The 16,290-nt window shown below is 35.9% G+C and overlaps 1 protein-coding gene across 3 annotated transcripts in view; it reads left to right on the top strand.

Moving 5' to 3' along the window:
• The window catches only part of GSK3B (glycogen synthase kinase 3 beta), a 197,383-nt gene that overhangs the window by 44,565 nt on the left and 136,528 nt on the right, over positions 1-16,290 (top strand). The gene's annotated exons all lie outside the window — the stretch shown is intronic.

Below are 16,290 nucleotides of genomic sequence, written 5' to 3'. Positions count from 1 at the left end.
CTCAAAATAAATACCTGTGTGCAAGAGCTAAAACTAAAACTCTTAGGGGCGCCTGGGTGGCGCAGTCGGTTAAGCGTCCGACTTCAGCCAGGTCACGATCTCGCGGTCCGTGAGTTCGAGCCCCGCGTCAGGCTCTGGGCTGATGGCTCGGAGCCTGGAGCCTGTTTCCGATTCTGTGTCTCCCTCTCTCTCTGCCCCTCCCCTGTTCATGCTCTGTCTCTCTCTGTCCCAAAAATAAATAAAAAACGTTGAAAAAAAAAATTAAAAAAAAAAAAAAAAAAAAACTAAAACTCCTGGAAAACAGGAGTAAATCTTTGTGACCTTGGGTTAGACAATGGCTTCTTAGCTATGACATCAAGAACACAAGCAACAAAAGAACAAATAAATTGAACATTATTAAAAAGAAAAACATTTATGCTTCAAAACACCACTAGGAAAGAGAAAAGACAATCTACAGAAAGGGAAAAAATATTTGCAAATCATTTATCTGATAAAGGACTTGTAGCCAGAAAATATAAGTAAATCTTACAACTCAATGAGAAAGACAAGTAACCCAATTAAAAATTGGCACAGGCATTTCTACAAAGAAAATATACTAATGGTCCATAAATATGTGAAAAGACATTTAACACCATTAGCCATCAGGAAAATTTAAATCAATACTACAGTGAAATACAACTTCACATATGCTAGAATGGCTAGAATCAGAAAGTCAATATCAAATGTTTGTGAGGATGTGGATAAATTGGAACCCTCATAAACTGGGAATCCCACCTGGGAATGTAAAGTGGTGCAGCTGCTTTGGAGAGCAACCTGTCAGCACCTCACAGTTACAGATAGAGGTATCATATGATCAGGATTCCACTCCTAGATATATAACTGTATGTCCATGTACATGAATGTTCATAGCTTTATTACTTATAATAGCCAGAAAGTAGAAACACCCCGGTGTTCATCAGCTGATGAATGGAGAGACAAATGTGGTATATCCATACAATGGAATATTACTGAGTAATCAAAAGAAATCATGTAAAAAAAAAATCAAGACACACTACAACATGGATGAAACTAGAAAACGTTATTCTAAGTGAAAGAAGCCAGTCACTAAAGATGCATGATTCCATTTATATGTTGTGTCCACAATAAGCAAAACTATAGAGCTAGAAAGTAGATTAATGTTTCCCTGGGGCTAGTAGAATGGAAGGGTTGGGGAATGATGGCTAAGGGGTGCAGATTCTTTTTTGAGTAAGGAAAATGTTTTGAAATTGATTGTGATGATAGATGCACAATCCTGTGAATATGATAAAAGTCATTGAATTATACACTTTAAGTGGGTAAATTATATGTTATGTGAATTATAACAATACAGCTGTTTTAAAACATATTCCAGTTTATATGGTAATTTTATAAGGCTAGGGACACTTCATTTTAGGGAAACATGAATATTTAAATAACATAAGAGATGCTATAAAATGGTAATACATAAGCTGATATATATGGTTTGATGGTTTAGATCAGTGCTGTTGAGTAAAAATATATTGCAAGGTACATATATAATTAAATTTTTCTAATAGCCACATTAAAAATTAAGTAGAATTAATTTGGGTAATATATTTGATTTAACCTAGTATGTAAAAAATTAACATTTCAACGTGTAATACATATAAAAGTTATTGAAGTATTTTACATTCTATTTTTTATACTAACTCACCATCTCTTATGTATTATAGCACATGTCAATTCAGACTAACCACTTTCAAGTGCTTAATAGCTCAATTTAGTTTAGTGACTGTTGTGTTGAAAAGCACAAGTAGAGTGAGTCAGTGTGACTCCACAGGAAGTATAATCAGGGTAGTTTAGAATGATTAGGAAAACATAGAGAAGATGATACTTGAATTTATTTTGGTCATTCATTCATTTACTGATTCAGTCATCCATTAACCCAAGAGATTTTGAGCTCTTTGTATGAAAACTGGTGGAAAAATGCAGACATGTCTTATCTCCTAGTGGAAAGTACATTGAACAGTTAATTACACAATTATTTAATTAGAGGAGGTTGCTTAAGAAATCTTTAGTGGAAAGAGTATAGGCTTAGAGTTAAATATTCCCTGGGAAACAAAAGATGATGATAACTGTGTTGTGGGATTGGTGGGAGTAAGTGAAATACAATATGCCCAACACTATACTTGTTGTAAAGTGTTTAATAAATACTACTTTTTTCCTTCTCTCCTCCCATCTTGTGCTGTGCTCCTTGTTGACTGCATAAGTCTGGGCGTGGGACAAAGAGGCTTAGAACGTGGCAGAGTCCAAAAACAAGCTGGTTATCCAGGGACTCAAATGAGTTCCTTTTTTTTTTTCTTAATTCCTCCACTTTGTTTCACCACAGAGTCCTGCTCCTTGAACTCAGAGCTCAGGTTTGTGCTGTTAGTACTAAGGCCTACTTAACCACTGTTAAATAGGTTTTTGTGGGCTGCTTTAAGAATATAAATTACTGCTGGGGCGCCTGGGTGGCTCAGTTGGTTGAGCATCTGACTTCTGCTCAGGTCACGATCTCACAGTTGTAAGTTCAAGCCCCACTTTGGGCTCTGGCTGACAGCTCAGAGCCTGGAGCCTGCTTCGGATTCTGTGTCTCCATCTCTCTCTGCCCCTCTCTTGCTCATGCTTTCTCTCTCTCTCAAAAGCAAATGAACATTAAAAAATTAAAAAAATATAAATTACTGCCTTTTCTGGAAATTTTTTATCTGTGTATTTCATTCCAAAAAATTGTATTAGTTAAAATGTGGAACTCTGCTAAATTAGTTAATTGTCTGTCTCTTGTTTATTCACATATGTGAGCGTTTTAGAAATATTTTGAGAAGTGTTGAAATGATAACTTTTTGAAAATCCAGACCCTCCTGTTAGGTTTCTTAGCATTCTGGTCCTTAAATTTTTACATTTTAAGATCTCTTAAAACTTTACCATATCCTTTTATAGTAAGGATAATTAAATATAAATATTAAATGTAGTTACATTATGCTTGAGATGAGGAATTGTAGGGACATTATTATTGTGTATTAAGAATTTAGATTGGGCAGCTTTTAGTTTTTTGTGTGTTAACTCTATGGTTGTGAGTAAGCCCATTCATTTACTGATTGGGCTAATGATGTAGTTAGTAGTATGCTTTAATATGGTCAGGATATTGTTTGTGTATTTACCTATTTACAGACTATGATAAGTGGTTTTTAAAGGAAAATAACTAGTTACTGTAAGAGGATAATAACAGAGGAAAATTACCTTAGATTTGGATAGTTCTAGACAAGGTATCTGAAGAAGTGACATGTAAGCTGAAGCCTAAAGGATAAAAAAGGAATGGGCTAGTGGGCTAGAGAAAGAACATTCTGGACAAAGTGAAACATCATATAAAAAAAGTCCTGAAGAGGCAAAGAGCTTTGTGTATTCAGTAAATCAAAAGAAGCCTTGTATAACTGATGAATGATAGTGAGCAAGGGGAAGAATGGCATGAGATAAGAATCAAACCAAATCTCGCAGAGTCTTGTAGAACATTTTGAAGCTTTTAAGCGTTTAAATCAGTGAAACAAGATAGACAAGTGTAATTCTGAAGAAGTGGGAAGTGGAATATAGAGGTCTCTAAAGGTTGAAAGAGTAGTCTGGGCTACAGAAATAAATTGGAGGGGTGCCTTGGTGACTTAGTCTGTTAAGCATCCAACTTTGGCTCAGATCATGATCTCGCAATTCATAAGTTTGAGTCCCGCATCAGGTTCGTGCTGACAGCTCAGATCCTGGAACCTGCTTCGGATTCTGTGTCTCCCTCTCTCTCTCTGCCCCTCCCCTGCTCGTGTTCTGTTTCTCTGTCTCTCAAAAATAAATAAACATTAAAAGGCAAAGTAAATTGGAGAACCAACAGTTCTCAAATGATAGTATTTTAAATACCATGTATTTAAAGTTCTGGAAATGCCTAATAATTTGGGGAGAGTATAGAGACAGAAGAGAAAGGGGATCTAGGATCAAAAGGGATCTAGGAGTTCTAGAACTCCAACATTTAGAAGTTGGTAGAAGAGGAACCAACATAGGAGGGCCTTAAGTAATCAGGAATGTTGTGGATGACCAAAGGTCCTGAAATGGCAGTAGGGAGCAAGGAGGACATTATTTTGAGATGTGTGAAGGAAATGAATAACCTCAGCCTTTGTGAGATTTATGAGGTAGTTACATTTTCCTTAAGGAAAGAAGGTGGTGTTTGGTAGGCATAGAATGTAATTCAGAGAACATTCTAGAAGGGGTAGGGTTGAGGAGTCAACTCAGAAAAAGATATATAGAGTAGATGGAGGAATATATAATTACAAATGGGAAAGGCTTGCATTTTTGGTGAAGATTTAGGTAAACAAGGGTATGATGTGATAGATTTAGTCCTTGAAGTCTTTGGTCAGCTGAAGGGATCTATGGCATTAGTGGTGGGGTCTGGACAGTTTTAAATAGTTTGTGGGAGGAGGAACCAGTTTTTGGTGAGTTAAGTTGGTGTTAGCAGGTTCCATTTGTGATATGGTGAGGCTCTGGGCTGGCCTCTTTAGTACTTTCATTTGTTAAATAGTAATATCTCATTGATTGTTTTAGGATTTAAATGAATAGTCACAAAGTGGTTCATAGAAGTTGAGTCTGAGTACAGATATAGCCCTTCAGAAAATCTTTTAAACATACATCATTAAATGATGCATGATTTCCAAGCTTATTTTCTTGTATTCTTTTCTGTATTGAGTACAAGAATTAGTGCTTACTTGAAGAATAAATGTTGACTATGAATGAGGCACTCAATCCGTTTCTTCATAGTGTTTTTATACTCAAGGATAAATCATTCAAGTAGTAGACATTTGCTCATTTTTACTTAAAACAGTTCCTTAAGCATGCTTGGACTTTTTAGAACCAGTGAAGAAATGTTAGATTATAACAATAATACTTTTATGAAAAGAGTTATCTTTTTAGAACTTGAAGCAGATTCATCTTAAAAAAATTTACATGCTTAATTGTAGAGAATTTGAAAATTATAAAGAGGTAGAAAAAAAATAAAAATTTACCTGTATTCTTACTATGCAGAGCAAACTGTTTACTTTTTGGTCTTCTTGTCTAACATTTGTGTTCCAAATTGGGATCACATAGTACATAGCAGTTTTGTAACCTGCTCTTTTGTATAATCTTACATCATGAATATTTTTTTTATAGCTTCCTTCAGTATTCTTTGAAAATGTAATTGTAATGGGTGTTAAATATTCTGTTCAGTGTGAACATACATTTATCTAATGATTTACTATTGGGTGTCTAGATTGGTTCCAATTTAGTGATATTATATACAGTGCTTCAGTGAATATCTATATATAAGTCAATCATTTTTTTCTCAGTTTTTTATTACTTCTTTTCCTCCACCATATTCCTAGAAAGGGAAATACTGGATGAAAGGCATTGTTGTTGGTGCTGCTGCATTTAAAGAAAATTACACTTAATCAAAACAGGATCTCATATAAAATAAGACCTCATATTTAACAATATATATGTATATATTTGGGTGTGACATTATTGCTCTATTCCAACAGTGGTTGATTTTTTTTAATGTTTTTATTTATTATTGAGAGAGAGAGAGACAGAGCAAGTGGGGGAGGGGCAGAGAGGGAGAGGGACATACAGAATCCGAAGCAGGCTCCAGGCTCTGAACTGGCAGCACAGAGCCTGATGCGGGGCTTGAACTCACAAGCTGTGAGATCATGACCTAGTGAAGTTGGACACTTGACTGAGCCACCCAGGTGCTCCTACATACCATAAAGTTTAAAATTTTGATTTAAAGCGTACAATTCAGTTACTTCTAGTATGTATATAGGGTTGTGCAACTGTCTCCATAATCTAATTTTATAACATTTTCATCATCCCCACAAGAAATCTCTTAACCCATTTGCAGTCACTCCCCTTTTCCTCCCCACCTCCCTCCCCAGCCCTAGGCAACCACTATTACCTTTTGTCTCTGTAGATTTGCTTATTCTGGACCTCATACAAACAGGATCATGTAATTAATATATGGTCTTTTGTGCTTGACTACCCTTCTTTTATTACCATATTTTGCTAAACTCCATCAGTGTCTTTCTTTTTCTGTGCCTTTATTTTCCCACCTCATTGTTCCCAACCCCCTTCACACCTTTGAAATTTCAACTGAAATACCACTTGCTCAAGGCAACCCAACCATGATTAGATGCTAGATCCTTCATTATAGGCTCCATTGCATTCTGTAATTCTCTTTTATATAGTCGTACCTCCACTAATATATAACTGGGCAAGTATTTGTATGAATAATATTTGCTATTCTTACTAGGTGGTAGGTCCATGGGAGAAGGGAGTTTGTAATTTATTGTTGCGTTTTCACAGTCTAGGGAGAAATAAATACTTCAGTGAATATATTCAGGTGCTCAACCCACTAGAAGGGGAAAAAAGTTTTCAGAGGAGAGGGAGGGGGTGTATGTGTATTATTAACTATTAATGTAGCAACACTACTCATAGTTGAAAATGGAAGCTGAAAAATTAGAAAATTAGTGGTTAATTTGGCTTTGTGTATGTGTATTAGATACTATAAGAATTGTCTGTTTACACTCTCCCAGAAATATGAATCTGGGAAATTTCTTGTAGGAAAATTTAAGACTCTCAGTGCCTAGTTAATTTTTGGAGTCCATTTATGTTGTTGGCTAGGTTATCTGGAATTTTTACTCCACCCAAGAAGTCAAATAACACAACTAAAATATTCTCTTTTTTATTTGGAATCCATTTCTTCTCTGTCATGGTGCGTTGATTGTTAGGTACATTTGTTCTCTTGCTTAATGTTTACTTTGCCCCCTTTTGAGTAATGTACGTACTTGGACAGAGGAATGAACTATGCGGGTTGTGTGTATGAGGTCTCAGTATAGGGTAAATAGTATTTTTCTTCTTGATGAAATTTAAAGTAAGACTTTAAGAGTAATGGGTTAGATGGCTTTCTGTTGACCTTGTTGATCTGTGGGACTATTTATTAAATCTCTGAAGTCTTAAACTCTACCTACTGTGGAACTCTTCTATGAGTATGTAGTTTCAGTTTTTATAATGGAAATGGGTGAGAAAATAGGATGGCTCTACAGATACTTATTTTATAGCTAACTTTTATTAACAATACATTTCATCTATGAAGCGCAAATGTTCTACAGAATGGAAGGCTGTGTTGGATGGAATCTCAGAGAAGCTCAACTTGAAAAAATTTTCGGTGGAATCTTGGTCCTGTTATTTGCATATGTTCATACCAGAATTTTTTTTTTTTTTTTTTTGGTGTTTGTTTTGTTTTGTTTGTTTTGTTTGTTTTTTTGAGAGAGGGAGAGAGAATCTCAAGCAGGCTCCACGCTCATAGCGTGGAGCCTGATGCATCAGCGTGGAGCCTGCTGCAGAGCTCAAACCCACAAACCATGAGATCATGACCTGAGCCAAAACCAGGAGTCGGATGCTTAACTGACTGAGCCACCCAGGCACTCCCACACCAGAATGTTTTTAAATATTTTTATAATTTTACATGAGTAAAAAGTTAATTTAGTAATCTGGGCATTCAATAGTATCTTTTCCCCTTTGACCTTTTCTTTAGAAGCAGGTTGATACATTAGTAATAGAGTCAACACTTAGAATTAAAACAGCTGTTTTAATGTGGCCTTTCTTTATTTAGTTTGTGATCTCTAATAAGTCTCTTAACTTCTTAGAGCTTCAATTTCCTCATCTGAGATGGAGGTAATTTCATGCACCTCACAGGATTAAGATGAGGTGCATTAAAGAGAGGTTTTTAGAAAAAGAAAAGATTAAGAAAGGTTTTAGTGAAAATAATTGGTAAGGCATCTGGCTCTTTTGTGTAGTAAGAAGTACTGAATCCAAATTTTGAATAAATAATGAATCTGGTTTTCTCAATAAATAAATTTTCTTTGAACAGAAAGCTTCATAAAGGAAGGGGCTTTGTTGTCTTTATTTATTTTTTTGTCTTACTCATTTTTGTGACCCTAGTTCTTAGCACATTCTGGTACACAGAATAGTGCTTATTAAGCATGTGATGGATTAATCAATAATGACAATGTATTTGAACCAAAAATTCTATCATATCATCATTACTTTTCTGTTCTCAAGATTTTTGAAACTTTTTGTCAGCCTAATCACCATTAATATGAGAGAATACTTACAAAATAGAAAGGATATGCATGCCATGAGCATATATGTGAGAATTAATAATATACAAAGCCACCTAAGGAGTGATTTATTGAAGTACAAGTATTGGAATTATAGGCTTGCATCCCTTTCTCTTGCTTTCATTTTAAATAGTACTCACTTTTCCACTGATTTTCTTTTAAAAATGAGGTTATGTTCCAGTGCTTCTGCAGAAGCCCTGTGGAGGTATGAATAAAAAGAAATTTAGCCAGTGGTGTTAGCAAACTGGTGCGGGTCCTGCCCTGGTTTATTATTAGGTCAAATAAGTAACAGTAGGAGATGATAAAGACCATCTGAAAAGGGCAAGGCTAGGAATGTAGTTGTTTCCCAAGGACAAAAGTTCTTTTTCAAGAGAAAGTGTTTCCTATCTTTAAGTCCTCTTGACTTCTGTCACTTTAAGTAATGAGTCAGCAGTGTGAGAAGTAGTCTGCCCTGGCATGGGGAGTATCCAGCATATGCTTCTCTGATCCCCTGGCAAAAGGATTAGCCATACATCTTAGGCAGTGACAGAACCAAAACTTACTATAGTCCCACTGTGAGTGTAGGACTGTGTCATTCCAATGGTACAGTTAGCATCCCTTCTAGCAGAGCCTTGTAGAGAGAAATGCTAAATGGACTCTGCTTTGTGAATTTACCCGGTGGATCTGTCAATACTCTTCTGTGGAGACATGGGCCTAGGATTTGTCCTTTGTCCTACTTGAAAGGTATTGCTAGGTTCTCTAAAGTCCATTTTTTTATGGGGAGAGTATTAGGGGATGTTAAACTAGTTTTAGAAAGAGGAAGAGGGGCACATATAAAAACCCAATATGGATTTGATTCCAACTAATTAGAATCAGGTGGGACAATGTTACTTAATTTATTTTTCTTTTAAGCATATTCCTTATTAGCTATAAATGTAGCATCATTACTCATATAGTTGTAAATGTAAACTAAAATTAATTTGAAAATGTGTGGTGCCTCTTGTAGAAATGGAATTAATATAGGATTTATACCTGGTTATTTTATTTTTCACATTAGTGAGATTCTTGTAAAACTCTTAAGGGGGTACCCTACCTTATTTCTACTTTAACAGTTTATTAAGTTAAAATGTAGTATCTTAGGTGTATTTTCCACCAAGATTATACAGAAAAGTCTTAACCTGTAAATAAACTGTATTCTAAAAGTTCATCACTTGTTTTGGGGGAAATTAGAACATATTTTTCCTTTACAAGTTTTGTTAAGTATGTAAAATAAAAATGGCTAGGTGCTAGGCAGGCTATTCTACAAAAGCCTAAGCCGTAATTAGCTCAGAGAGCTACATATTTATAGTGAAAAATAATAGTAAACAATAATATTGCAGGAGTATTACTTTAACAAAACTATTAAAAAAACCTAATTTTGAAACTAGTTTTGAAAACTAGTTTTGAAAAATTCTCTTGAATGCTGGTAGTTGATTGATAAAAAGATTTAATTTGAGGGAGATAAGGAATAGATAGAGACTTGTGTGATGCTGACAGATCTTTCTGGTTACTTTCAGGAGCTTTATAGGTTGATGGCATTGGCTTTTCAACTCATGGCTTTTAACTTTCTCTTGACTGGTGTAGAGCAGAAGTGCTATCCTTTTGCTTACCAGCTGTGGTTAAGGGGTCCTGTCCTTCTCCCCCCACCCCCACCCCCCCCCCACCCCCCACTGCACCCCAGCTCTTGAGTGGAATGAAGAGAGTAGGGAAGAGAGAGAAAGATTTTCCTCTAATATTTGAGAGGAAAAAAAAAAAAAAAAGATGATGGAAAACCCTAGGATGTTGCCTGAGGTGGATTTAATTGACAGAAGAATAATGCAGGCTTAAGGGGAGGGAACAGTGTTAACAATATGAGGATTCCTGTTGGGGGAGAGAGAAGATGGTAAGTGTGCTGGGTTAGACATCCTTGTATTGGTCAGTAGGTGCTCCTGAGTATCTTTGGAAGCTGTTTAGAACTAGGTATGAGGAACAGTGAGCTATTTTGATGTTTATATATGCATATATTTCAGAGTTTTTCATGATGTGGAACAGCAACCACCACCCAAATAATTGTATACATTGGAGTATTTTTAAAAAATTTTTAAATGTTTATTTATTTTTGAAAGAGAGCACAAGCCGGGAAGGGGCACAGAGAGAGAGAGGACAGAATTCAAAGTGGCTGCAGGCTTGGAGCTGTCAGCACAGAGCCGGACCCGGGGCTCAGACCCACAAACCATGAGATCATGACTTGAGCTGAATCAGATGCTTAACCGACTGAGCCACTCAGGCGCCCCAGTGGGGTATTTTTAAAATAATAAATTGAATTCTTCTTTTTCTTCTTGTTCTTTATCTTCTATTATCTTTAAACTTCTGAAAAGTAGAATAATGTAGGCGGGAGATTGTGATGTAGAGAGATTTAGTCTTCACATTCCTTTTTCTGTTTATTGATTAGAAAAATCATGCTTTCCTGCTTTTTCAGATCCCATTATTTCTTATTTAGAATAAACCAGTCTAAAAAAAAGCAGGAAATGCTCTTTGTATCCCAGCAAAAGTAGCAGGTGTTAACCAGTGGATTATTACTTTGTATTCTGATACATTTGCTCAGGTGCTTAAATGTTTGTTGTCAGTTCATTGATTTGATTTTCCTCAGAATTCCAACTCTTCTTGTACTCAATTTAGATGATTTGTCTCTCAGGTAACCTTATATCTCAGACAAAATGAAGCAGTTTTATAGTAAAAGATATTTTTGCAGTACATATTAAAAAATGTGAGGACATTTACTTAAAATGTATGGTTATACTGGACAGTTATTTTTGTGACTATTTTGGAATAGAAGTAGATGGCTTGATTTGTTTCCTTCTATTTTTGGTATTGGAAAGTGTACTAAACTTGGGAGTTGGAGGAACTGGGTTGTAATTTTCAATATTACTGTATAAGCTAGAGCAGTTTTACTTATCTTTTGAACTTCAGTTCTCTTTTCTCCATTTAGTATTGATTCTACCTCCCTCATAGGACTATTGCCTGGCTAAAGTGAAGTAATGGGTGTAAACATGTTTATAAACTGTAAAGTGATTCATAATTTGTTACTATGTAATGATGATGAGTGATGGTCATGTGTGGTGATTGTCAAATCTCTGAATTTTGTGTTTGCATTTTCTTCTCTATTGAATGACCCAACCATTTTGAGAGGTGTTGATAAGAGTCCTGTGTCATCTTAGAAGAGTAGTTAGAGGTTCCTTCTTTAGTGACTTTTAGACATTTAGTGGTTTCCAAAGTAGAGTGGAATCTTGGATGAATTCATTCACTTATAAATAAATTAATATTTTACAGCCTATGTGCATAAAGCATAACATGGGGCTACAGCAATAAACGTGTGATAAACATGATTGTTGTCCTCATAGATTGGATAATATCCAAAGCATATTGGACCAGTTGAGAATAAGCAAGTCTTCTGGGGGAAAAGAAATCCCATCCTGCCTTCTTTCCTGCACTGGTGTTTGAAATTTAACAGAAAATTTTAGTTTTATAACTTCCACTTTAAAATGTGTGTAAAGATGTGTGTAAATTTGTATACTTTGCTGTAGGAAAAGCAATTTGAATTTACAGGTGGGGATAACTTCGGTGCATAGTTCAGGGGAAAGCAAGGCAGTGCGCTGTTACATTGCAGGGATCTGAGTTGTCAGAAGGCAGTATTGAGGATAATGGGGGTATCTGGCAGGCTGAGAAAAGACCTAGTTCATTAAAAAAAATGTAGAGTGTTGATGTGAGTTTTACACTCACTTAAAGGCTAAAATAAAATATATCAGCTTTGTTAGGGCTTGTTTTCTGGCTTTCTTCTGGACTTGTTGCTGCTCAAGACTCAAGTTGTCAGAAGTGTGACCACTGGATCAGTGAGTGTGTTTTGTAAAGTAATTATTTATTTCTTTTGTCTAAGTGTTTTCCATTTACTCTTTCTACTCATGTACCATATACATATTCATTTTTGTCATATGATAAACTTCATCATTAAGAAAAATTTAAATATACCCCTTATTCCAATCTCCCTCCCCCAAATTTGGGCAGTTTGTAAATCAAACAGACAAATATATTTAAAACTTAAAGATTCTAATGTAAATTCCTAAAAGCTGAAGTTCTTATACACATCCTGCAAGCCTTTTAGACTTTCATGGAAAATAAACCTGTCTCTAAAATGCATCTTGATATTGTTTCAAGTGAGGGTTTAAGACCAAGTGAAATATTTATTCATTTGGGGTTTGGTTTAATTTTATTCCAATTCACTGGAGTCAGAGGAAAAATATGCTTGATTCCAGGTCATGGTTCAAAAGTAAAATAATATTTAAGTTCAGGCTGTTGAAAATTGGCAGGATTCATTCTGGTTTTTGGTTTGTTTGGTTTAAAGTAAAATTAGGTTTTTGAGAGAAGAGAAACATTTTGAGTCAATTAAAATTAGTTCAAAAGGACTATGGATATTTTGAGTTAAAACTTTTGAGATACATACTTTTGGCGATAGATACCTCAGAACCTTTTGTAAAGTATTTCAGATTTTCAGTTCTGCTGAAAATAGAAAGTTGATTTTGGGACCTCAACGCCTGTGTTGTTTTTTAGCATGGATTTAAAGCAAAGTAACATTGTAGGGTACAGGTTTTAGTTCTGAATCCTGTGGGTGCAACCAAGGGAGTTACTTCGGGTAAGTTATGAAACCTTTTCAGTTACCTTAGTTTCTTCCAATTTTTTTTTTTTTAACGTTTATTCATTTTTGAGGGACAGAGCATTAGAGGGGGAGGGGCAGAGTGAGAGGGAGACACAGAATCCGATGCAGGTTACAGGCTCTGAGCTGTCAGAACAGAGCCTGACCCTGGGCTGGAACTCACAAACTATGAGATCGTGACCTGAGCTGAGGTCGGACTGAGCCACCCAGGTACTCCAGTTTCTTCCAGTTGTTAAATGATTATCGTGGGTATGTCACAAGGTTGTTGTAGGGTTTCAATAGTATTATAGTTCTTTCTCAAAGTACGGTCATTGGAACTGCATTAAGAATTAGAAGGAGTACTTATTAAAAATGCAATTTTCTGAGCTGCATTGCAGACCTACTGAGTCTCTTTAGGGGTGACATTCTATTTTCAGTAAACTCTCCCAGGTAATTCCTCTGTCTTCTGTGAGAGGTTCTTACAAACTGTAAAATGGTACTCAAAGAATATACTTGCATATAGACTGATACAAATTGAATTTAAGACCTCAAGAGGTGTCCCCTGCCCAGTTCTTATCCATTGCTGCATATTAATGCCTCAAAGAAACCAGAATTATTTGGAAAAGAGATATGAAACAGACTGATTCTCCTACCTATAAATAAATACAAATGTGGCGCATTGGGTCATTTGTTTGGCTGCATGTTATCACCATATTTGCAGTAAACCCTTCATAAACCCACCATACAAATGGTAAGACCATTTGTACCTAGGGAGTTGTATCTGATCAATGGTAAGCATAAGAAGAAGCAAAAGCACTGCTTAAAGTTTAACACAAAGTAGTCCGTTCCCAAATCCTGACAATTGTGCTGGAGTAATTCTACAGAAATTCAACAGCAGACCTTTGCTGAGCACCTGCCTTGTGCCAAACCCTGTGTTAATAAGCGCTAGAGAAAGGTATATGATTCAGATAATGTCTGGCTTTCCTAAGAACTCCTTAGTCAAGTGAGGGGCTCAGACTCTTAATAATTATAGAACATTGTGATAAGCACTGTAGAAGAGCATATACCACATGTTAAAAGAGCATAGCAGGGCAAAAGATTTTTTTTTTTTTTTTTTTTTTCATTTCCACTGCCAATAATTCAAAGGTCAGAGAAACTGTAATTTGTTGAGCACCCTCTGTGGGGCATGCACTTAAAAAAATTTTTAACCTATTAATCATCATAGCAGACTTACGAAGGAAGTAGCAGCTATCTCCATTTTATAGATACTAAGTGGTAGAATATGTATTTCAGACCTTGATATGACTTCGGAGTCCATATAATACAATGTATCTCTAGCAAAAAACTTGATCAAATTTTTTTTCTTAAGGGGAGTTTTAGGGTTTTTCAGAATTGATGCTTGTTAATCCCATTTACATGGTATATTCCTTTGATTAAAAATGTATTACTATGCTGCCAGGGACTTTGGAGTCTTCTGTCTCTTCTTTATCCTCCGCCACCCTGTTTTTCCTTTCTATTTCTAGAAGTGATATATAGGGAAACATGTCCAAAGCCAGCCCATGTGTAACATCTGTCCGTTTTGTTTTCCCTGCCTCTCCTTTTGTTTACTCTGTCTTCAAAGGAAATGATAGCAATTCTTTTGTTTTATTTTTCTCAGTCCTCTAGATAGAATCATGTGGAAATGAATGATGTCTCAGGGAAATGTCTCTGCTGGAAAGATTTTTAGCATATCAAGGTTTCATAGAAATTGCCTTAAAATTTATATCATGCTCTTGGCCATTGGGGTTGATCTGGCTGATTGAAGTGCTTGATTGAAGTGCTTGATTGGCGTTCCTTTCTTTCTTCATAGTTTTGCTCTGGGGTTGTGAGCAGATGCACTCTAGCTAGAGCTTCCACATCATAGAGTCGAGTCCCTATTTCACGACAAGTTTATTTTTGAATTTGCTCACCTCTGATTCTGTGGACCTCAGTTCCTTTTTATTTCTTTTGCTTATTTTTATGCTTTTTTCATGTTTTTAAACAAGTTTTCATATTTTGTGAACATCTTGCCTTAATAGATGTTCCTTAGCGAGTTACTTAGGACAAAAAGTATTTGAACTTTGAGATCAAAACTTGAAAGTTTGACAGTAGTCAGTGTTTCCACTTCAGACAATCTTAATCATGCCTGAAATTGATGTTCGTTTTGATTCTTTTGAGTAATTTATATAATATTTTTTGATAGAGTTTTGCCATGTTATTGTTAAACATATGTAAAAATAGCTGTTACTTCTCTTCGGGATGGAGAAGCATAGGCAGTGTGTTTACCTTACTAGTACTGTTGTTAGATAAAACAAAACAAAACAATAAATTCTTTAAAAAAAAAATTTTTTTTTTAATGTTTATTTATTTTTGAGACAGAGACAGAGCATGAACGGGGGAGGGGCAGAGAGAGAGGGAGACACAGAATGGGAAGCAGGCTCTAGGCTCCGAGCCATCAGCCCAGAGCCCGACGCGGGGCTGGAACTCACGGACCGCGAGATCGTGACCTGAGCTGAAGTCGGACGCTTAACCCACTGAGCCACCCAGGCGCCCTAAAACAAAATAAATTCTTAACAATACTTCATACCTTCCTTGTCACAAGTAGTATGCTGGTTTCTCTGGGATTTTGTTACAGACTTTTAACTTTGTTATTTCTGTAGAGAGAGGTTATTTTTGAGTTAAAGGAAATTGTTAGACAGTCATTGACTTTGTTCAGTATGACTTGTTCACATCTCTATAAGCCTCACAGAAAGTGTAGTTGTTGCTTTTCCTCAGCTCTAAATCTTATGAAACATCATGGGGCGTCTGGGTGGCTCAATCGTCCGACTTTGCCTCAGGTCTTGATCTCATGGTTCATGGGGTTTGAGCTCCCAGTGGGAGCCTGGAGCCTGGTTAGGATTCTGTGTCTCCCTCTCTGTCTCTCTGCCCTTCCCTTGCACCTCCCCTCTCAAAAATAAATAAACATTAAAAAAAATTAAATCTTAAGAAACATCAAATCAAATGGCTAAAGTATGAATGAGATTTATCATTCATATAAAATTAGAATGTCAGTGTCAGATACCTCCTAAATATTTAAACATGCTTGAAGTGGCCTTTCGGTTTGGGATGCTCACTCCACACTTGGATGCTTAAAAAAATGTAACCATGAGGTGTTGTTTACAAGGTACAAACCTATGTTTGAGAGGTTGGATACTAGGTCACACATATTATTTTAGGATATGCCTAAGGCTTTTAAAAAATTGTATTCTATATATATAACAGCCTTCAATAGAAAGTGGTTATTCTCTTGTATATCATCTTTCCATTGCTTTATAAGGAGTCTATTGTGGTTTATATATTTAAGATTTATTTATTGTGGTAAAGAGTAGGGGA

The sequence above is a fragment of the Panthera onca genome, chromosome C2 (genome assembly GCF_046562875.1).
Source record: "Panthera onca isolate mPanOnc1 chromosome C2, mPanOnc1 haplotype 2, whole genome shotgun sequence".
NCBI classification, from domain to species: Eukaryota; Metazoa; Chordata; class Mammalia; order Carnivora; family Felidae; genus Panthera; species Panthera onca.
This window is presented reverse-complemented; position numbering and strand designations above follow the sequence as displayed.